This window comes from Notothenia coriiceps, unplaced genomic scaffold (genome assembly GCF_000735185.1).
Source record: "Notothenia coriiceps isolate Sejong01 unplaced genomic scaffold, NC01 NC01_scaffold00004490, whole genome shotgun sequence".
NCBI classification, from domain to species: domain Eukaryota; kingdom Metazoa; phylum Chordata; class Actinopteri; order Perciformes; family Nototheniidae; genus Notothenia; species Notothenia coriiceps.
In genome coordinates, this window is record NW_011337191.1 from 8,884 (window position 1) to 33,758 (window position 24,875).

At 39.1% G+C, this 24,875-nt stretch overlaps 1 long non-coding RNA gene across 1 annotated transcript; it reads left to right on the top strand.

The window, feature by feature from the left end:
• The first annotated feature begins 10,914 nt into the window (after positions 1-10,914).
• On the top strand, positions 10,915-24,393 carry LOC104942403 (uncharacterized). Its single transcript, XR_798007.1, has 3 exons — positions 10,915-11,040; positions 20,806-20,949; positions 24,252-24,393. It is a non-coding gene; the product is annotated as an uncharacterized lncRNA (long non-coding RNA).
• The last annotated feature ends 482 nt before the right edge of the window (positions 24,394-24,875 follow it).

A 24,875-nucleotide genomic window follows, 5' to 3' on the forward strand; every position in this document is an offset into this window, starting at 1 on the left:
GAAATGGCACTTCATATAAAAAGGTTGCCGACCCCTGGTCTAAAAGGAGCTCTAGATAGGCTGTTTACAATTCCAAATCTAGGTTATACAGTAAGGTGTCTCTATGAGGCTTTATAATTTGACCTTTGGTAGACTCAGTGTTGGCAGCTCAGTTACAGTACCATATAATTAGACCCTCCAGAAAAACGCGGGCAAAAATCCTTGATTATGCGGGCTAAATTCCTTGATTATGCGGTCTAAAATCCTTGATTATGCGATTAAACATGCGGGGTTTTATGTGATTTTATGCGGTGAAACTGCGGGAAGTTGCGAAATATTATATAATATATTATCGATTTTTTTAAAAATATTGGGCTGTCTTATTTATTCTTTCTCACACACAACCTGCCACTAACGTTACACCCCTTTACTATTCAATTAAACACATTCAATGTTTATTTATTGTAAAAGCCCTATCCCCTGTGTGACACCCACCCCCCACACACACACACTTCTCCGCCTCATTCTGTTTTCATTTACTCGTTCGTTATCTGACCAGCTTCAATCTTGTAGGCTACTCACTTCGTTTCTTGTAGCCCTCGAAAGAGTTTTGGATGTTGATCCCTCGGTGAACGGGAGTTGAATGGCTTTCTTGTCCGCAGCAGCGGAAAGCATTTTCGAATGTTTGAATGAATCAAAGTGGGTAGCCACCGTCGATTTTCTCTTATGCTCCAACACACAGTTGCACGGGCTGCAGAATAGTTTCCCCCCACTGTTTGCCCGGTCTTTAGTAGAAATGTTCGTTGGTAAATGAGCTCTATACAGTGTTGTTTACATTCTGTGATGCGCGAGCTGATGACGTCACGTCAAGACGAGTTAACTTTTTTTTCTTCTCAACTTTGTGTGGAAAAATGCGGGGATTATGCGGCCTTTTGATAAATATGCGGCTTTTTAAAAATCTGCGCCATTTGGCTGATTATGCGGTAAATTCTGCGATCGCAGAATCGCGTTTTTCTGGAGGGTCTAATAATGACATCACTATGTAACACTTGGGCTTCCATAATAGCGAGCGCTCCAATGCGTACATGATAGGCTTAGGGGCGGGACATCTGTAAGCGGTTGAACAATAACAACAGAGTTTGTCAGTTAACCGATAAGAGCAGACTGGGCTCTGGTTTCAGACAGAGGGTGAAAAGAGGTGCTGCAGCACAGGGAGTATGAGAAAATGAAAAGCATGATATAGCACTTTTTGAACATTAAAGCATCTAACCATGTCACAGTAGAAGCACAAAATACAAATATGAAACCTGAATTTGGCAGCATTTGGTTAGGATGGGTATCTTGCTGTGATGGTTAAAATTAGAGTAAGGGCCTAGAGAATGTGTTACCTCAAAGAGTGTCCTTGCAAATGTACAACTACAGGGGAGTGTGAACACTTCAAAGCTCCAAAAACCTATGTCAACACCAACTGGTATACAACAGCGCATGATTTCCCAGCGGTCCACAGACTGAAGCCAGATGCCACAGAAAAAGACAAAAACAAACTATAGGAAAACACAGGAGTGATTTGGATACGCTGGCTCTGATACAGACAACTCTGGCACTGACAACACTGTTTGCTTCACGAGTAACACCAGATTTCTAATGCACACTAACTAGCTGCTGCAGTCTGGTTCCAAAAAGTATTAAGGAACCTTTTTCGTAGACCGTGCACAGACAAAAAATGGACAACAAAATAAATGATTCCATGTAGTGCATATTATAATGATTACCGTAATTTTCGGACTATAAACCGCGCCTTTTTCCCCATTTTTCGACCCTGCGGCTTATATAACGGTGCGGCTAATCTATGGATTTTTACAGCTAACGGCCACTAGGGGACCTCCTAAATCTATGGATTTGGGTGCTGGGAGCGCACCGTTTGAGTTTGAAAGTTGAAAAGTTTGTGTGTCTGAAACGCTATGTGATACAGTACAGTTTACACAGCACAGTACATGTTCTGTAGCTACTATTGCACTAAATGGTAACACTTGAATACGTTATGCAAATATGCAACTTGTTTGTTGAAATGTTAATAAATGGGAGCTTCCTCAAACAGCCATCTCTTTCCCGACAATCCCCTCTGTGCACGAACCCTTACATATGGTAATTAAACATTAAAACACCTGCGGCTTATAGTCCAGTGCGGCTTATAGTCCGAAAATTACGGTATATGAAACTTTTTTTTAACAGGACAGGGTTTCCCACACATAGACTTTACTTGTATACTTGTTTACAGGTATATTAACGTCCGCCAAAGTATATTTTGTGACCCATTTAGGTTTAATCTTTTTTTATCCGTCCGCGAGCATGACGCTCTGCTTTATGCGCTCCACAGTAACTCTGCTGCAAATTTGTTTTATAGATCCAACAGATGTTCCTCTTACATTAAAAAAAAAAGTGTCTTTCTTTAAAAATGTAATTACATTTTGGAGCTTTGTAGAAGCACCTAAATAAACTTATCAATCCTTCGAAATAGGGTTGTTCAAAAACTTTTCTGTGGTTTTCTTATTTTCCAATTATATTTAATTTATAATGCCTCTGCTTAAGGTTACATCAAGTGAAAAACACTTTTCTGTTAAATATTGACAAACCTTGAAAGCTTCTTAAAAACAAAGTTTCAGGGGAGCCTTAAAGTGGACCTATCATGCTATATTTGAAACATATATTGTAGGGCCATACCTATATAAAACATGTCTGTGAAGTTCTTTTTTCAAAATACCAAACAGATCATGCATTTTAGCCATGTCTCATTTCACTCTATTTGCTCTTTTCCAGCCCTGTTTTTGCAAGGGTTGATTCTGCTTTAGTGGCAGACTACAGCGCCACTTACAGGCCTGGCATATGTACTACAGCGTCTCCAGCGCTTTCGAGCGGTCTCTCATTCCCCTGATAGGTGGAGAGTTGCCCATATAGGTGGAGCACCCCTTTTCTGACGTCAGAATAATTCAAATAACAATCAGCTCCGTTGCAGCCCCGTTTTTAGAGATTTGGGTATGGAGGAAAAAGAGAGGGTTGTGTTTTCTGACACTTGGTGAGTTCCCTGACACACCGGGGACACAAATTCATGTATGAAATACGTACAAAAGTGCATTTTGTAGGTTCCTTGTGGAACTCCGAGGGGCAGATTAACATTGGAAGTTCTTTCTTGAACCTTCAGTTGAATGTACTTTCATTGAAATGGGATTTGAAAGTAAAATATCTTCTCCCTAAGAAATGTTACTAAACTTTACTTTTTTTAAAGACTAGTAGTGATAACCCTTGAAATTCCTCAAATTTTTTATTTGGAGCTCTGCAAGTATTTATTTAAAAGAGTGGGGAATATTGGAATACAAATTAGATACAAGCTCCACTCCTCTCTTAATTGCATTTAGAAGAAGAAGGTAATAAATTAGGTGAATGTTGAAGAGATGAAAGGATAGAGATTAAAAGTGAAAGTCATTGGTAAAGAAATGGTGATGAAGGGAAGTTAGGCGTGTTCAGAACACATATGAAGTGGGAAAAACACATCAGGAAAAGGGGATATTCACCCGAAGAGAGGATCATTAATTTAATCAGCAGCAGCATTTAGGGAATGCTGATGAAAATCTCACTCAATTAATGGAAGACGCCAGAAGTTAACCCAGTATGTTATCGCAAAAAAGCAGGAAAGCATGCAGTATGAGATAAATCTCCCGATCCCCTCAGATTCTCCTCAGGTAACGACGATCATTTCTTCTGTCAGTCTCTCTGTAAGCTTCTTTTTATCAACTAGAAAACACACATTACCTACCAGGAACTCTACATACTTTTTATGTTTGATCAAACACATACAAGGCTTGCTTCTCTCACTGCTAGAGACACATTACTCTCAACAGGGTTGCGTAATATGAGGCTAATGTAATACGTTTTATTTCCCTTTTGGTTTAGCTATTTGTATCCTCCAGCATACTAAGCTTTGGTCTTACCCAATATCTGCCAAGGCCTCTTACCTGAGTTTCTGTTGTGGTCTGACTTGAAATTGTTTGTTTGTCTTTTGATTGAGCACTAAGTGAGTACTGGACACATTTAAATAACATTTGTTGTAAATTGAAGCCATGTAGCAAATAACTGCCACCATCTGGCTATTTTAAAGACACACGTTTGTTTTAACAAGCCTCTGTCTGAAGATTGTTTTGTAGTAAAGATTTTCATGGATTGCGAATATTTTAATACTTTTTCCTGACCCTCAAATTTGATCCGATCTTATCCAAATTTGCAATTTCCAGAAAATAATAGTTTGAGTATGAACTGCCTCCAAGAATTTATTTTATGGACACTACACGTGTATGTGGCGGTACGTAAACAGGAGGAACTTAAGTGTCACTCCCTGTTTACATGAAAGTGCGTATTTTACATACCGTAGTCAACTCTGATTTATGCGCCTCAGATATTTTGGGCATATGTGTGTATTTGTCAAATAACACCAGGGTGAAGAACTGAATGTTATAAAGGTGATTTTAATGGTAATAATCAGTCATATTGAAGACGATATATACAGTATATAGTCTTTTTTTAATTACACTAAATGCATTTTTCTTTTTAAACGTTCTTTTATTAAAAAAAACAAATTAGACACTTGTGCAACCAGGGAAGAGATCAGTGCTCTCTTATTCTTTTGTGATTGTAATGTAAGTGTGTTATGCCTCCCATTTCTACTTTACTTTGTTGTCTTGTGCAAATTCAGTTAGTATGAGTCACCACATCTCCATTCAGGCCGCCAGCATTTCCATCCCCTACTATGCATTCCGTCTTGGTAAAGGGCTACTTGCAAGATGATGAAAACATTTGTATAATAAAATAATTATTAGTAATCCTAAGTGTGTGCTGCATGTGGTGTATTGTGCATGCATGATACAGTTGATGCAGTATTCAAAGTTTTGTGTCACATTATTAAGAATGTGTGCGAAATAAAAAGCAATTCTCTGAATAGAATGGGTTTTTTCCACACCGTACTTTTCTATGTGTGTCTCTCATTCTTTCTCAACTAACTGTCACTTTTCTTTCCTTCTCCACATTCAGGGTGGAAAATTGTCACCAACCAACAACCAAACGAGTTTTACATATTTATTTTAAGGTTTTGTATCAGTCTTCTCTATCAGTATGACTTTTAAATCATCAACAGTTAGTGATTTAAAGCAATATTTGCAACGTTAAGATAATCAGCTATAAATGATGTGCACATCGAATTACTGAGGGTTACTTTTTATGTTAAACCCCACGGCCCCGCGGGCAACGCAACATCTTGCAAGAAACAGCGTCTGAGGGCTTCTTAACATTTAATAAACTATGAATGTGTCATATCCACTTAACGGGAAGAAACTCAGCTATCAGAGAATATTAACAATTTTTAGCAAAACGAAACTTAAGGGTAATAACAAAGGCTCTGAATTAGCCCTGAGCGAAAAAATGCTAACGCACTTAGCACAAAACTCATGTTAAAATACCCTTATTACTTATCGGATCTGCACAAACAAAATATCGATTAGCAAGCTGAGACTCCACAGATTCCAGAAATATAAGTATCATCACTGAGCGACCAGAACTCGCGACAGGGGAAACAAACCCAGACATCACACAACGTAGCTTTACGGAGCAAGCACGGGACATTGTCTTACCTTTTGCTGTTTCTGATCAAAAGTTGTGTTCAATGGCATTAAAACGATAAAAACGCTGTCTGTGTCACTTTGAAATGATTACTGATAATCCATCTTCATATTTATGTCAATAACGGAGATTTCATATTAGCTGCTACGAGAGTGTATGACAGCTTCCGGTTTTGGGCATTCTGGCTACGCATCACTCATTCACCAATGGGTAATGTTTGGATGGATTTTAGGAACTTCCCCTCGATTCTATTGGCTCTAACGGTTAAAAAGAGATGTCAATCATCAAAATCGACCGAGGGGGGCCAGAGATATGGAAAATGTACCCAAATGCAAAAGAAAATCTCTCTAGAAAGGTCAAATGTCACTTGTTTTGCATCAATCTTGATACAGGGTACTTATTATATGTTATAGTGTGGATTCCTAAAGCTTTTAGTCTAATATCCCATCATTCAAGGGTGGTGTTCACTATAAGTAATTGTTTATTTTTGAACGGACACTATTATTTACATTTTTTGTACTATGTTCAATCTGAATTTACTTTAAAATGAAAACATATTGATTCTGACTTTTCTACATTCAACTCACAGATTTATCATTGCTTTGAGAAAGATTATTAATTGACCCCTTTTAGAAGTGAAGATACAGTCATTTGTTCTGGGAATGTCATTTTCGAGCCTGAGGCCTGAAAAACAGGCTCGGGGCTGAACTGTTAAAGTGTAAAATCACAATGTAGATGTTCTAGCTTCTGAAAAAGGTGTTAGCTCTTGTAAACATACGAAAATCAACTTTAAGGGACTAAGGAATAACTAATCTATCAAAGCAAACTTATATTTCCTTATTTGTGTTAACATTGAGCATGTGAGTTGTAAAACAATAAAATATCAATTGCCAGTTGGAAATTCAAACCTTGAGAATTTGATGGTCCGCTTTATATCAAGATTTGAAATATGTGTGTCCGTAAAGTATACACGATTTGTAATTACAGGTGATAGGCTAAGGGGGCATAACATCTCTAGCCAGTTCACCAATCACAACAACGCCAGTCAGCTATAAATCACTTTTTGAACATTAAAGCATTTAAACATGTCAAAGTAGAGGCAGAGAATACAAATAGGTACCTGAAAATAAACATAGTGCCATTTTAAGTTGCAAACAACAGGCTGCAAAGGATTTGAATGAATGGCACACTCACAGAAGTTTCTTGGTTACATCTGTGTGAAAAAGGTTGAAGATGCCAGTGTAGGTTTAAAACTATCCTTCAATATGACAGGTAGATTGACAGGTAAAATAGTGGCCTGTTTCTCAGCTTTCATTGCCATCATGGACCTGCCTATCCTCTTTCTCAATAACTCTCACAATCTGAGTTTCTGAAGTTGTCTATTCCCCCCCCCCTCTTTCTTTCCTTTTTCTTTCCCACAGCCTCCTGGCTTTTTTTTCGCGTTTTCACATTGGATTTCTTTTCATCTTTCTTTCCGTCTGTGTATGTTTCTCTCAAGCTTCTGTTAAATTTTAATGTATCTTTTTCTAGCCGACCCCTTCTTCATCTCAGTGCTCAAGGGTCCATGCAACCATCTCTATAAAATGAGAAGATACTGCTGAAACACACTCAATAAAAATGTACAATAATTTAAATCACAATTTATCAAGTATTAATCCCTCATTGAACCGCGACATTCAAACATTGTTGAACTTTTTAATCAAATATCTTTTGATTAAAAATAACCGCTGTCTCTTTAAGGAATAGTCATGCTGGATATTCAAATCTAGTTTTCCTGCAGATGAAGCAAACATGCATCCATAAGCATTCCTATGGACAAGATTTATACATAAACACTCCCCCCCCCCCCCCTGAAAATGGTTGTGTCCAACAAGGGGATTACACGTCCTTTACCTTGCCCCTCGCAGGAAAGCAATTTATTTTTTCCGTGCAGCCTGAAGCGCAAAGTTATCAGCGAATGTAATCCTAGCAGGCCAGTTGCCAAAAACCTCCTCTAAAGCCTACTCTGCATTAACCAGGGGAGGTGGAGATGAATGCACAGTCACACAACGCAGGGGATAATCTTCACTTTCTCGCCTTCTGGGACTTTAAAGAGGTGGGAGGGGCGTATGACATTACTGTGCTGACTTGGTTCAATGGACCCCGAACCTTGAGTGATAAAACGAGATGTGATGAGAGATCCAGCAATTAGACTAAGCACGCAAAAAAGCAGCTTTTGCGAAGAGGACAAGAGTCAACAAAAATGAATAAATAAAAAGTGTATTTTTCTGAAAACCCCCATTATTGGAATGGAATCGCCTATTTCTCAAAAAGCATATGGTATCTCTTTCATTGGAGAGGCTGCACAACAACACAGATACAAGGCTATGACTACAAATTGTACAACACTATTTTTTTTTACTTTTCCTTTTCTTTACAGCATGAACAAATAATAACATTTCATCCTCCAAAGGTTTCTTCTCCTTGGTTAAACTGAACTTTATAATTAGCTCAGGAAAAAAAATATATCTTCAACAATGACTCTATGCTGAAGAATACATTTTATACCATAACAGTTTTTTTGTGGGGGGGAAACAGTGAAATGTTGTTTTCCACATGTCTTCCTTGCCTACTGACTGCCACATTCTCAGAGAATCTGAAATGCAATGGTCACGTGACAGAGGGGGGAAGAAATGTGGCTGGTTCAATCAAGGAAGAATCTATCCGTTACAGCTTTCTTGAGATTTCACAAAGAAAAGAGCTTTACAAATCGTTACTAACAAAAACAGCTATCATTGCATATAGGTTTTAGGTTTGCATATGTGACCTGCTCCATCGAAATCAGTTGCATTGACCCGAAGACACATTTTGAGTTGGCCTTTAAAGTTTCCTCTTCTCTGGAATCCATCGATCTGACTGATTATTAGCGGAGCAAATGATCAAAATACTACGGAGGGAAGATATTTTCGTTTGGAATACTGGTCTGGGGGAAGCTCGCGAGTGTGTGTGTGTATACGTGTGTATGTGTATACGTGTGTGTGTGTATTTTTGCCTTTGTGTGTATTGTGTTTGTTTCCCGGGGAAAACACTCACGAGAAACACCGGCTGTTGTTATGCCTGCTGTGACGTCAAATTACTCCGTTCTCCGCTTGTAATTATGCCGTTACAAGCTTCAAAGTTGTATTCATCATCTGAATTTGCAGAAACAAGTTTAATATTCTGAAAGCCAAGACTTTGTTTAATTGAAATCAGATGAAAACAAACTGTAACGGACCCTGCCGTGTTATCTATGATTACTATACGCCTTACATTCATAATTTCAGCCGGAGGGAGGGGGACAGGCCCGGCTCTACGGGGGTGCATAAGGGTGCACCCTCAGTTGAGTCATTTGAAAAATGAAAAGTCAAAAAAAAAAAAAAAATTCTGCTGCTGCTGCATTTATTTGGTCAATTTAAATGGTAAGTAACGTTATTATGTCAGGTGCTTGTGACCTGTGCCGCTGCGCGTTCATCATCTGCAAGGTGCTTACACAGCAGTCAATGATGGACATCAGAAAATGGTTAAAACAACCAGCCCTTATCGCCAGCTGCTGTGTAAGCACCTTGCAGATGATGAACGCGCAGCGGCACAGGTCACNGTGGATATTCCCAACTTCGGCTCCATTCAGCTCCTGCATTGTCATGAGGGGGTTGAGCTTTTTTATAAGATAGCCTTTCCTTTGCTACGGTGTAAGCCGTTCTAAACGAGACTGTTGTTTTCTTGAGTAAATCGGACTGTACATCAATGAAACAGTTTGGGAGGGTTTATTTGTCTTTCATCTGTACTATTTCCACTGACCTTGTGTGGGCCTGGCTGTCCCTGTGTTTGTATATCTTCTTTCGTAGCTGTTTTGCATCAGGGCTAGTAACATCACCATTGATCCATTCTTCCGAGAGGTGTAAACCCGGTCCCTTTTCTGAGAGTAGCAACGTTTTTTCTTTCCTACACACTAAGCATCCTAACTTTCCAGCCTTAATGTCAAGCCAAGGGTTGCGGTCTTTCCATTCGCCCACCTGCTTCGTTGTCCAACCACCCGGCGGAAAGTCACTAGCAGCAGTAGCAGCTACCTCCGCAACTGCTGCGTCTTCTGAGCACTCTGCCTCAACTTCACCTCCTTCTGGGGAGTGACTGGGCGGGACAGGAGCCCCCGACTCGCTAACGGTTCTGGTAGCGAGTGCTGTGCTAGCTGCTGCGTCATCAGCATCATCTCTGGGTGTCTCTTGGTCATCTCGTGGTGTCACTTTTTTGGATGTGAACCCAAAGTGCGCCAGTGAAACACTTTGGTTTAGCTTTCTCTTAGACATTTGAGTCCTCTAATGTAACGTCTTTCTCTCCTCTTTGCCACGCATGGCTAATTTGCATAATTTGTGTCCGCGTCACGCAGCGTACCCGTGTCACGCGGCTGGCTCTGCTTTTGACAGCCAAAATAGAAGTTATTTGTGAATAAATGTTTTGAATTATGAATACTGGACATAGTAGGCTTAAAAACATTTTAGTGACCATTGCAAGTGACAAATACATATTATAATTTCAGACCCCCCCTTAATGTTGCTGTTGAGGCTTTCAGGGGGGCTCAGGTGTTAAACGGGTGGGTCGAGCTCCCCCAGACCCCCCCGTATTTCGCACACTGCCACTGCTGATAACAAGCAATTGAAGCAGCCAATAAAGAGAACAATTCAGTCTTCACTTGTCTATCTCAAGACTTGACTGTCTGAAAATGGGAACACACTTTATTTGGCTTAATGACGTTGAAGAGAAAGTGTTGGAGCGCTAGCCAATGGATGCGTGAGTGTTACCTAGTGATGTCACCATGTTACGGAAGTAAACAAAGGAGTCCAATGGAGGCTTTTCGGTTTTCTATATAGCACACTTTAGGAAATGAAATGTACTTGCAAAACGTTGTTTGGAAGCATGTTGGGCCACATGTTTCTTGAGCATAAGGTATAAAAGGAAAAAATAAAAAGTTTGATAGATGATTGTGTTGTAGATATTCTTACTACTTCCATCAACGTACACTCATGTGAAGATCCATTCTAAAAAGTATTTCAGTCTCCCCTACTGGTAATAAGGTAGAGATTGATAACCACAGGAAAATTGTTGCACAGGAGAAATAACAGACTGTGAAGGTTGCACATTTCTTCCCTCAGATTGGATCCCTGGATAAAAGGTTTGTGATTGGGCATCCTGCTAGAAAAACAAGCTCTACACCTTCTACACCTTTTTCTTTTCAGGACCTGGCTCGATGGAGCGATAGCGGTTGCAGGGATTGTGAGTGTCGGGATGCTCAGGTGACTTGTTATCTGCACTCCTGCCCCACCTGCCCGCCAGGGACCCTGGTCATCACCCAGGAGGGCCGATGCTGCCCCGAGTGTCGCCAAGGTACGTGGCTGCAAAGGGTGCTGGGTGTGCGGGTCAGTAATATCTGTGTCTCTGGAAACACCAGCTGGGACAGACCTGGTTCCTTTTTATCTTTTCACCCTTTCACAGCACAACCATCTTTTATTTATTCAACAGGGACAGTTGACATACATAAACATTTAGCCAAGAGTCTATTTTTCACCCTAAAGACACATTTCATTTAAAAAACAAACAAATACAATCAGTAAAAACATGCGACATAGAGTATAGGACATGTTGATAACATATATAAAAAAACAGTAACAAACAAAACATACATATTACATAGCAAGAAGATGAACAGGTTAAGGCACAGGCAGTGCAGACAGACAGAGAGCTGCACAGTGCAATAGATTGTATCAGTGTTGACAGAGCTGATTCCTCACTAACCATGTTTTTAATAGACTATCAGCAACCTCATTTTTAACTGCACCTGGGTTCAACTTCCTACTAAACCCTGACAGAACAAACCTACCAAGATATGGACCCAGCAGTTTTTGACTCTGAGACTTGACCTGAAAGTTCTCGGTGGTTCATACTTCAGCAGAAGATAAATAACACAACAACACACAGTGCTAAGTCTGGGATACTTGGTACATCTCAGCAGTTATTTTTGGGATAAAGTTGTCATCAAAGTTTAATTTTACGCACATTCCTATTTACCACAATGCCCTAAAAATGTCTGAAAATGTTTACAGGCATAAAAATGTAGCTAACTAGCATAAAAAAGTGTGAGTGTCATTCTGTGCTCGCTGCCAAATAACATTGTGTTTTGTAGCTGTGTTGCATTTTAATGTTCTTTCCATCGCTGTGGGTGGAAGATGGCAGCTCTGCTTTTTTCTTTGATTGATTTCTCCCTGTGTGAAAGTTTGTTGTTGGTACAAAACTGGGATTCAAGAATCGAGTCTTCTCTCTTTGATTCGGCTGGATTTGACACGAACAAACTTCACTGTCATGATTGAAAAAACTGCAGGCCATACTGTCATATCAGCATCTATTGAATGTGAAACAAACCCAGGTTGTAAGACGTAATCTAATGAAGATAAACCAGGACATTGAATTTAAGTTCTGCAAACACTGCTGTGTAAAGGAGGACACATTGGAGCCCCTTGCAGTTTCCCTACAGAGTATGTTAAGGTGAAGTCGAGGTGAGGAAAACATAATTAGAATTCAGGTCTTTAAGAGGTGTTTTAAAGTTTCTTAGACTGTAACAATGTTGAATTACTTCAAATAGTGACTGCTAGATATATCTTCTGAAGAAGAGGAACATTTCCATTACTTTTGGGTTACCAGTAAATATTAGAGAAAATAAATAAAAACGAGACGTTTTATTACTTAATTGTATTAGGTAACACAACAGAACAATGTAGCCTTAGAAAAGAAGAAACCAAGATATTGAGTTTGGAAAATGTGTCCTCTGCTCATTAATTGTATTCATAAGAATACCGGCTTTTCATTATAACACATGAGCACATACTACAGTTTAAAAATGCAACAATAAAAAAATGCTCTGTTTTAGTTTAATACATACAGTTAAGCTCACACATACTGTTCTATGAACATATAGGTTGACCTACTGAATTAAAAAAAAAGAACGTGAACCAAAGAAAGTGAAAACCATAAAGCAAATTCAGGAAGTGAATAGTACACATTTTTGTGGTGGCCAAACGGCGGTACTTTTGTGTTGGTCTGTGACGTCATGAGGCCCAACAAAACGTTTTCTCATTGACTTACAATGGGAAAGTCACTTCAGTAAATCAGCTGATAATTAGAAAAATACAATTTAATCATAAGGATCTAAAAGTTGTGATCAGCGTCATTTTCTCTCTCTATTCATTTGACTGATCCGGGATCAGATGTGAAGTTTTTCGAGGCCGAGCTAAAGCAAAACGCAGATACCCACGTTCTACGGGTACTTTGGTAACGAGAGGCCGGCTATTTTGGCTTCATGTGCCACCGATCAACTTTCAAAGGAATGAACGGGTTTTCGCTTCCGACACTGTATCCAGTTCTCTTTGTGAGAAAACCCAAAGGACTTGACAGTTTGTGCGATATACATGTTCATGATTTTTTTCTTTTTGAAATGGGCACCATTACTCTAAAAACAGTTACTTTTACAATGTGCCCAAGAAAGGCACTTTAAAAAAAAAAAAAACTGTATTTGTAAATCAAAACCTGAAGAGGGAGAGACCCATAGTGCCAGTGTGAGAGTTTATAGGTAGGCAGGACAGGCCGCAGGAGGACAAATCCCCCCTGTCCCTGGGGGGGGGTGGGGGGGCGAGCTGCTCTGCGTTCAGCCTGCCATGGCCTGAGGACAGGAGAGAGTAGAACAGACACACAGAGTCGATGTGAGCTATCCCCCCAGTCCTTCACTGCTTTTAACTTTGGCTTTAATTTAAACCTTTTATTTATGCCCTCCTTCATCTTCACATTCAGTTTTACACATAAATGTCAAATCCCAACTCTTAAAAGCAGACAGTAGTGGTGTGCGGTGATTTCCTGGGTCCGTTTGGGATGGTATTTTTTTGTATTATTCAAACACAGAAGGCATCATTTGAAGTTTTTTGTGCAGTTTAGAAAAAAAAGCAGTACAATAATAGTACAAAGTAAAAACTTTCCAAACACACCGCCTCCCCTGGGCCTTGAAGTTACATGAAATGAAAAATGACTTTCACTTGGTTGGCCATTTTTCCACAGCATAATAAACAGTATATACAACTATTTAACAATTAGTGGCGGCAAAAAACAAGCTATTAGTTTGGTGCAGTTCACTGTAATGCTGACCTGAGTCCCAGTAGGTCTTTTTTTAAATGATCTCTCCCTTTCCCTTCAACCTGTTTCAACAAGAAAGACCACACATGAGGAAATGTAATTGCCTTCGAAGATATCAAATGATAGCTTTAGGCTATTTTCATTCTGTAAACCACACAATGACATCGAAGCACATCAGTTTCACCTCCTTTAAAAAAGAGTGATCCATCTGTCTCATTGTCAGCAATTAAAATCAAACAAATGTATGTTAATGTGTCATAAGATAAATACACTCACAGGCAATTAAGCAGTGGGATTACATTGATAAGATTTATGAAGACTTATAATTAAGTTTGCCTGCATGAACGAATAATTACAGTTTAATGAGGGAGACTTTCTTCACCGTACCACACAAGTGGATAAACAATAATAGTTCTATAAGGCTCACATTTAGCTTGAGCATTTCTCCACAGTCTAAACATGTCTAAAAAGTGAATACAATTTATTGTCGCAAATATAAAGTCTAATTATCCAGGTAAGCAACAGGGAAAACGTATCAAATGTAATATTGTTAATTATCCTGATATCTCTAATGGCCGTGTTTGTGTTCAGTAGAACATGTGTTTGCTCAAAGTAGTCAGCAAAGAAACACATTTGTTAATAATGAAATGATGTCTTCGCTTTTACATTCATTTAATTTCCATCTAATTTAGAAAACTTGGTCTCTTATGATTTCAAGTTCGTAGGCAGGTGTTTTGTAATGGTGGTTGCAGTTTTATGGTGCTCTAAAGCAGGATTTATTTAGTGTGATGTTCATGTGGAGCTGTAGAAAGCACAGGTGTGGATGGAGAGCTTTGATAACAGCGGTTCATCTCATTCATCTCCTGTAGTGCTCAAAATCATTGTAATGTGTCTAATATGTAACCAAACAACGATCTTCTAGTAGTTTAGGCATCTCAACATTTCAGAGAGGACATTTTATAGTTTTTCGTCCACTACACTGATTTAACATCTACAGTTATTTATATTCAATCTGCTCTGTTTACTATTTGCATAAGAATTGAAGGCAGTTGTTCTCTGTTCACCTTCTCACTTTTCTTATTCTCTTCCTTTTCTCCTGGCTATTTTCAATCTTACCAGCCCTCTCCGTGTCTTTATACTCCACACACATACTGTTTATACATGTAAGTGATACGCGAAAGTGTAGGAGGGAAAAACGTCAGAGCTATCCATCTATACATCCTGTACACGTGTTTGTGTTAATCAGCAAGTGCAATGGGGGCTTAAAGATGTGATTCTATTTTAAAAAGTATTGTGAGCTAGTTTGTGAAAACATGGTCTGATTCAGTTATGTGTTTTGCAAGTGATTATCATGTACTGTATGAATCATTTAAGCGTTATACTACACTTCTGCCTATCATCACCTCACAGCATGTGTGTGTTAACGGGTGAGAAGTGATGCTTTAATGCCCCATAACGCCCCATAATCCATATACTGTTGGCAAAGTGATTCAAACACGAATTAACCACTTCACTTTTATTTACTTATGCGTGTTTTTCCCCTCGTTTACCCCGCATTAGTCCGTCTGCCTGGCTGTGAATTGGATTCCCTGACTTTGTTTAGCTTGCAGCTAAAAATAGAAAGAAAATGTCTTTCTTTGCCTCTTTCTTCTCCAACTGGAACCGTGAATCTTGCTTTAAGCTTATTAATCACGGCTGTCGCTAGTCCCAGAGGTCCGCAGCCCACCCCCTCTCATTGGGCAGTTTACATCCGAGGGCCGTAACCAGCACTGTGCTGCGTTCAGGTCTCAAGGGACAGGCTGGAGATGTGACGGTTCATCTCTGCCAGGATTTGACCCAGATGAGTCTTTGAAATAGGTGATATTATTTTGTACTAAAATGCAGTTATACACAGGGAATAGAAATGTAAACCCAGAGAAGGAAATCTGTCTGGTTAAAATATTATTATTGATGCAAATGTAGGTCTATTTTTAGGATAATCATTAAAGAGTGTAAGAGAATCAGAGCACTGTATTTTACCCAGGCTTTCTCCATTATAAAGTAAAAAGTAAGAATGTGCTATAAAAAATACATACATTTATATAATCATAAGAAGTACAGTCGCAATTATTCCGAGCTGCGCTATATGACATTATGTCGAAGGACAGATACTTTGAGATCAAAATCTCCCTTTGTGACTGGGAAATTGTAAATATCGTGTTTTGACGACTTATTATTTTCCATTTTCTTTAATTATAGGATGCAATACTTTCCGAAAAGGTTCCTCAGTCCAATCTATTTTAGTATCAGTAGAAAGGAATCTTTGTAAAAGCAATGATTTCTGTCCATGACAACTAACCTTTCTGGCACATTACATCAATAATACACATCTGATAATGTGCATGTTTATTAATTTCTCCTACACAAACATTGGTAAAGGTCGCAATTTAGTTATTTTTATACAGATGTGTTTTTTCCCCAATGACATTGATTCGGTTAGCTTAGAAAGATTTAGATTAATATTGCAAAATATTATTTTTTAGATCGAGTTTTATTGGTTTATTTGAACAATGTGATCACATGATTCCCTCTGATATGCAGATCTGTAAGCTAGTAGCTAAGCTAGTCATTTCAAATATACTGACGAAACTTACAATTACTGTATTTGACAGACTAACTCTGCCAGCAGGGACAGTTGGCAAAATATAAATCTGCAAACCTCAACATCCCTCCGGTCCCAGCTGTGTGCATCACTTTTTAGTGTCCCCGTTTTCGTTGTGTTTTGAGCTTCTTGCAGCAGTTTGTAATTGCAGGGTCTCGTTCATGCAGCGCTTTAAGTAAACCCTGCACATGTTTAGTGAAGTTGGTGAATGTTTTCTAAATGCTGCGCATGTGTTGTCAAGTTGCTGAAGATATTTCTTAATTTGCATGTGTTTTTGGAACATTTCTGTTTTTATATTCACATAGTTTCTGAATCTGCACGCATTCCTCCAAATGGAAGTGTTTTCAGGTCGTAATGCACGTTTGCACCTGTCGGCCATCGCACTTTACACTGTGATATTAGTACTTTTCGTAAAGTACAAGATCTGAGAAATTCTTCCACCACCCCAACAACAATACATAATATTACTTTGAGTGCGCCATGAACCAGTGTCGTCACACTCTGTCCCAGGGGTAGTCCTCTTTTTTCTAAGAAGCTTCATACATACCCTTAATTCTCAGAAAGCCTTTCCTACTCTGAGCTTGGTTTTCAGTTGAACTTTCAGGGTGATTCCCAGGAGGGATTCTGGGATGTTTGATAAATACGGGCCAAGAAATCTTAAAATGTTTGCATCTGTAACCAGATCCAACACACATATTTTAGTCCAGCACACAATACAGTCTGTCAATTATGTCTCTTTTTTGTGTAAAAACCTAATATACCGAAGAGACCTCCAGAGGGAGTTTCTGTACAACACGGTTTACCAATCGCAACAGAGCCAGCCAGCTAACCAATCAGAACAGACTGGGCTCTGGTTTCAGACAGAGGGTGAAAAGAGCTGCTGCAGCACCTATGAGAAAAATAAAGAGCTTTCTGAACATTAAAACGTGTAAACATACATATACAATACAAATATGAACCTGTCAATGAACAAAAAAACGTTTAATGATCGAAAATGTTGCAGCCGACTCCATGAGTGAATGATGGCAAGGCAAGGTAAGGCAAGGCAATTTATTTGTATAGCACAATTCATACAGTAATGCAATTCAAAGTGCTTTACAGGATCAATCAGAGAAAACAATTTATATGATGCTGTGCCTTTTGATGAGAGTTAGACTGTTCATTTACCTTGAATTCACCAGCCAACTTCTGGTAAATGTTGCTTGTAGTGGAGCCAGTCTCAGTTGGAGGTCAAGCTTCTGCTAACAGTAAAGTTGATATTTGATGTTTTTTATCCAATGCACCATCTCTTCCATATAATTATAATAATAATAATAATAATAATAATAATAATAATATTGGGAGAGATGAAACCCTCTTTATGTTAACACATCTGCAGTTTCTCACGGGAGCATTTTGTCATCGGGTGCAGTTAATTGCGCCTGGATCCACACCCTTGGATCCACACCTCTGGATCCACACCCCTGGATCCACACCTCTAGATCCACACCCCTGGATCCACACCTCTGGATCCACACCTCTGGATCCACACCTCTGGATCAGTTGTTGTCGTATAACTTTGCAGTTAATCACAGCTGTAGTTTTTAATTTTGCACGTCAGGGATCCTGGCTCGTTATGCTTGTGCAGAAATGAAAGAACATTGTGCTTGCATCAAGGCAGCATTCTCTAAACAACAGCTCGTACAAAAAGGGTTTGATTGCCTAACTCGTGCTGCAAATGTTGCTTTATCCTCAAGCAGTAGAACAAATCCTATTCTAGTTCACTCTAAGGTTGTCAAATCGAAAAGAAATGACCTGTTCAGGTGGAGGTTTGTATTCAAATGTAAACATTTGTTCCCAGTGTTTAACATTTGGGAGTGATTTGCAGAAAGAGTTCAGGATATATTTGAGTCTTCCAGGATGTTTTTCAAGAGATTGGTAGATTACTGCCAGAAGGAGCATTGGTCACAGCTGAATAGAGAGATAAACACACATATTCATATTAACCAATAAGCCCATCAGTATAAGTATCTCAATCTCCCACATGTCTCACTCAACATCCTTCCCACTCTTATTTTTGCACACAGCTCCATTGTGTCTCTCTCTATAGCAGAGAAGACGAGGGAGATGGTGAGATGAGTGGCAGATGAAAATATAATAGATGGGAGAGAGAAAATGAAGCTGTAAGGGAGAAAGGAGACAGAAGAAGAGAGTGACGAAAGGTAGCGTAGTGGGAATAAAGAGACAGAGATACTTAGAACAGTATGTCCTGGCTTACTGACAGTCTTATTGGCAATTACGTCTCACCACATTCTTTTCTTTTCTATAACGTCCCTTTTGTATCTCTATTCTTTTCTCCTTTGCTTTTCCATTATATTTGTCTTCCTCTTTCTCCTATTGTTAATCAGATCCCTCAGTCACACAAGTACTTTATATACTTAATGCATTCACATAATGAATAGAGCAATCACTGTATAATCATGTGTGCGAGCAACCAGGCATATTGTTTGACAAGAGGCTGCACTGGTAACCTAGGAGATGGAACAAAGAATGACTTAAATAATGCACATTTTCAGGTTCATACGTGTTTTGGGTTCTACATGCTCTGATTTATTTCGTCTCTGCTTTCTCTGCGTTCAGCACCATCATTGCAGCTGCAATGACCTTACCTAAGTCCAAGCAGCTAGGCATAGGTTGTATGCATTTCTCCATGGATAGAGCCTTTTTCTACTGTTACAGGATTCAAAGCACTTAGACCTGCTTAGACCAAGTCAAAAGACACATGAATATCAAACTTGTTGCACAATGGGAACTTTGAGGAAAATTTCTGAAAACACAAAGAAACTAATTTGCTTCAAATACCAAATTAAGTACGAGCATAGACAGCGCTATTAAGGGAATGCAAGCGGATCAAATTATCACTGAAAAAGGTCTCCTCGCATCTCACTGGTCATTGCTTTACAGTACCGCTCCCCCAGCCCTTGTCACTTTCCAGGGCCACATTGTTTTGTAAAATTGTGAGCATAAAGTTGGATCTGATGAGAAGACATTTAAAATGTAAAAAACTCTTTAGCAGGACCATGCCCTCTGACCCCCCTAAAGTGTTTGAGGTCTATTAACATAGTCTATTAAATTCAATGAGGATTTTAGCATTTCCGGGCTCAATTGACTCAGTTGAGTTTTTTTTTTTTTTTGGATGGCTATATTAAAGTATGTGTTTGATAAAAGCTTAAGAAATGTTAACATTTAGTTCTAAAACATAAAAATAGGTCAGTGTACACCCCACTTTTGAATGTCTGAAGCGTGTCCGCCTTTAGCTAAGAGGTAGCGACTTTCAGCCATGCGACCATGATGCTTTTTACGTCTGGCATTTCCATTTAAGCTTTAGCTAATATGTGAATACATCTGCAAAACCAGAATGGGTCATAAACGTGTGTTTGCCACGGATATACTTTTCTGCAATGGAAACATGCCATTGGATTTTGTCAAGGGTTAGTTATGTAACTTCAGGGTCGGCCTACAAATATGTCAACACTACTCTATTTGGCTCCCCATACTGTAGGCTTTAATGCCGCCTATCACTATGAGTTTGATGTATGAAGTTTAAACTATGTGTCATTATTTATATAGTTGCTAATGTGTGTGCAATGTGCATTTGGTAAAATGTAAATTATAATATCAGTACTGTGCATCACCGTGCCTTTCTGACTCAGTAAACTATGTTTGAGGTTCGGAAAAAATTGTGTACACTGAGATCTTCAGTGTGAAATGACTTCTGAGTGCACTTAGTCGGCACATTGAAGATACTACCTTGTGCTTGTAAGTCGTTGGTAATTGTTGGACCATTTCGGATCCAGTGTGGGCAGGAAAAGCACTTAAACACCTCATTAAAACATTTACCATTGGAGTTGTTGGCAGACAGTAGAAGTACTGGAAAATTCCCCGTAGGGCACATTTAAGTGAAACTTTTCTACCATTGCTAACACAGTCTGACTGTAGAGCAACATCTACTGGATGCAATTTGTTAAATAAATTCAATTTTGTGTGTGCGTGTGTTGTAAATCTGTCTGCCTTTGCTAACTGAGTTGCAGTGCAGAGCCAAATCAGATAAAATGTGCAGACAATTGAACGTCAAAATGTGTGTGTGTGACTCTGATACTTTGAGTCTTCGAGAGCCACCAACCATATCTATCCACATGTATAGAAATGGAATAAAATTACCATGACATTGAATGTGTGATTGCATTTGCCTCATATATACTCTACCAGTACTTATTACCCTGCTGTAGATGCAAACATAATGTATTGCATTTTAAAGATGTTTTCATGAAATGTTGTGTGTGTGTGTTTCCCAGTCCAGTGCCACGCACACTGCCTGTCGTGCTCGGGGACTGCGGATCATTGTGAAAGCTGCAGGGATCCGAAGGCCTTCCTTCATGTTGGCCGCTGTCTGTCCGTCTGTCCAGCCGGCTACTTCTCTGAGGGACGAGTGTGTGAAGGTAGGGCGCTCTTTTGAAAAACTAAAATACCTCAAAACATTGACTTACCTTGGAATGATCTCCTTTCAAACACAGTTAGAAAAGTGCTTTTTGCATATAAACAGAACACATTTAAATGCAACAAATGAAATGAACTTAAAACATTATAAAACACAGAGAGTGAAACAAAGTAATTAAACATAAATAAAATGAATCTTACCAAAGTAAAGGTACTTTGCATCAAAATGTACTTGTGAAAGCAAATGTCCAATTCAGAATCATTTATGTGAAATTACTGGATTATGATTATAGATGCATTTATGTGTTCATCGCGGTTATCAGAGCTTGTGATTGTCTAGCTAATTTGAATGACTTTATATACTATTGCTGGATATCTTAACCTATCATTTTATTTCAAAGATTTTTTCCAGGTTGATTTCTATTTTGTATAAGCTAATAATCTGAATCTGTAAAGTAATGTACAATAATCGCATAATGGGATGTTGATAAATAAATAATTTGTAAGGCAGGTCACAGTTTGTCCCCTCTCCCTTCCCTTACAAAAATATTGTCGCTACATGCAGCGTGTTGATTGGTCAGATCCTCACTACTCGTCACAGGGACAGTGCTAGCTTCCTGTTCTGCGCCCAAGCATGTTTCAGCAACCCAACAACACTTACCTTTACTGATTATGTCACTGCCAAAGTTAAAGGGGAAATATAATGCTAATTTGTAGGTTTCCAGGTCTGCCAAATCGCTGCTTTGTCATTGCAGCTGGGGAATAACTGTAATGGCCATGTAGCTCCATTATCTATCTATCTATATATCTATCTATCTATCTATCTATCTATCTATCTATCTATCTATCTTCCATCCGTTCTTTCATCGATCCAGCTGTCCGTCCATCCATCCATTCATCCATCCATCCATCGCCACACTTTGTCTAAGTGTGTGTGCTTGTTTTGAGCACCCAGTGCCAGCCCAAGCACCTTGACCGAGCTCTGACCCGCGACAGCCGTAATCTCTTTAGTATTTTCACTGCATTGAATTCCTACTATCCCATTTACCCGTTCTCCTAGAGGCAGACATGTACTGCTCACAGCTATCATGAAGCCGTAAACACCTCACACTCCATCGCCGCAAAGCTATCAGGCCCAGATAAAGGTATTAACTTTAAAGTCTAGCGGCTAATGCTAGCAGCTGCATCTTTAACGGCGTGTGCCTTTGAGAAAGATAGGGAGATACTTGTGTCCTGAATGACTCGGTTGTGTTTAACTGTTGAATTTATTCAACCGGGAAGGTCCTTCACTGAGATTATAAATATCTTACAACAAGCCAAGACAGCAGCAGCACACAAATACAGAAGTCACCAAAAAGATGATGCCAATTTAGAGGGGAAAAAATATGAAAATTACTACATGTGGGTTTTTCAAGTGCCAAACAAAGCCAAACATGTGTCTCCTCTTCCTATGTCACATCATGCAGATGTATTCAAATATATCTGCAATTTTGAAAAAATAAATAAATGACTTAATAATAATGATTAGCCTTTAGAAGTAATCATTTTGTGATGTTAGCATAACATAGCATAACAAATGCAACATGTATTATGGAATGTTTTCTATTTGAAAGAATTCAATAATAAAAACACAAGGTAACATGTATTCATGTGTAACTCATACATTTTATACTTGAAAGCTTTTAGTATTCTTCACTTCTTAAAGAATATCAAGTTATACAAAACATATAAATAGGATGTCACGTGGGTAGGTTAATACAGGTCATGGTATCTTGTCTTGTTCTGAGGAATCAGAAACGACTATGAATTTTCAGATTTTTATAAGAAAATCTATTTTCAAAGATGCATTTTTCTATTTTAATAATTTTGCTTATTAGCTGTGCACTCATCCAATCATGCACCAGAAGTCTAAAAAATGCTCCACTTTCCTCCATTAGTCCCATACAGCCTAAGACCCCATGTTCCGTGCATGTGGGTGATGAAAACAAAGCTGCGCGTCTGAACTTGCATTGTTGATAAGACCCCTCTCTTGTCGCCCCTTCTCCTCATTTCCCATCAACATCTCCTTTCATATTTTTCGACATTTCTTAAGCCTTGTGTCTATCAATCTCACAATCTCTTTTTTTTTGCCCTTCTCCCCATCGTCCTCATCTTACCCCTGATCGGGATCTTTATTTGCCCTGTTGTCACTCCTGTTATCTCTGCGCGAGTGGGAGTCAGGAAGGTTTGAGGGGATTTCGTTTTCATTCCGCAATTTTGAGTTTTCTCATTAAATAACAGTTGAAGTCCCCTCATATGCCTTTTCTCTCCAATTCCTTCTGCACCGGTTCCATTATTATGCCTTATAAACGTCTATAGAGTGTGTGGATTATTTATTTGCTATGTGTTAGAGAGTGATGCTTTAACCAAATTAGTCTTAGACGTTTTTCACAAGTTTTTCAAGTTTTAGATAACTCTGCTTTGGGGCGATAAAAATGAATAAATCAATAAAAAGTTGATTTACTCTAGGGTTTTGGTGCTAACAGAATGTGGGGCTGCTTTTGTAGGTGCAGACCTATGGTGCAGACCCAACATATACAATCCAATTTTGAAAAAGCAAAAAGTGGAACCATGCAAAACTGTGAACAACTTCTTTATAGGTTTATATTATGTTGAATGCAGCATTGACCAAATCATTATGATTCATTCATATTTATTCATGGTTTCACTGGTCCCCAAAATCATTTTTTGTGAATTGATAGGGAAAAAATCAAAGCCTTAAAGGTAAAAAAAAAAAAAAAACAGACATAAAGAGAAATGGAATTTGAATTTATATATTTTGTGCAAACATAGAAATTGAAGTTATTTTTAATTTGTTTTACTTAACTTTAGTTTGCCGTCTAAAACCAGAGCCCAGTCTGCTCTGATTGGTTAGATTGTCGGCTCTGCTAGGTCAACTGCTTAGAGATGTCCCGCCCCTTAGCCTATCGCGTACAATATGTCGGAGCGCTAGCCAATAGAAGGGCAATTGTTACATAGTGATGTCATTATCTTACGGAAGTAAACAAAGGAATCAAATGGATGTTGTGTGAGTAACTCCTTCTGGAAGTAACACAGGGATGTTAGCCTTTGCAGACCATTTACATGCACACAAAACTATAAAACACACTACAGGAAAGGGAAACCCCATTACATGGCCCCCAATGGTTTCCTCTGGGACGTCCCAGCTAGAGCAACATGAGTTTAAACTCCCCGACATGAATGTACAGTGTTTCCCTCTGATGATGATCCTCCTCCTCCTCCTCCTCCTCCTCCTCCTCCACAGCCTGCCAGTCATCCTGCACCACCTGTTACAGCAGGTGGGAATGCCAGTCCTGCGGCCCCCATCAGCCCCTGCTCAGCGCTGATAGCGGCGAGTGCCTGGCTTCCTGTCCTCTGGGTTCCTACCAGCACGACAACACACACTGTCGCCGTGAGTATAACAGATTGTTAGGTACCTTTGTGTGACCTATGATACCATTTGAAGGTCATAATGTAGATTTGGCTCAGATTCAAACACCAACACGGTGCAAAAACTGAGAAGGCCACACTAGGAAAGACGCAATTCCATAATAACTTTTATTTAAACATTATTTATACAGGCAGTCTCATTGAGATCAAGAGAGACCTAAGAAATGTATCTGAAACAACACATTATATAACATTACTTTAACTTCAGCCAAAGATTTTATTCAGTAAATTACAGTGCAAAAGAACCTGAAGATACAAACTCAGAACAGCAAGAAAGCAGCAGATACATTCGCTTTAAACAACCCAACCCATTGTAAGTGCTGGGGAATTGCTAAGTACTTCATTTTTTGTGTTAGGTATAACAGCCAAGGTGTAGTTGAAACAGGTGGGTGTTTTGTCTGTGAGGGAAGATCAGCAGTCTTGATATCAGAATGTCATA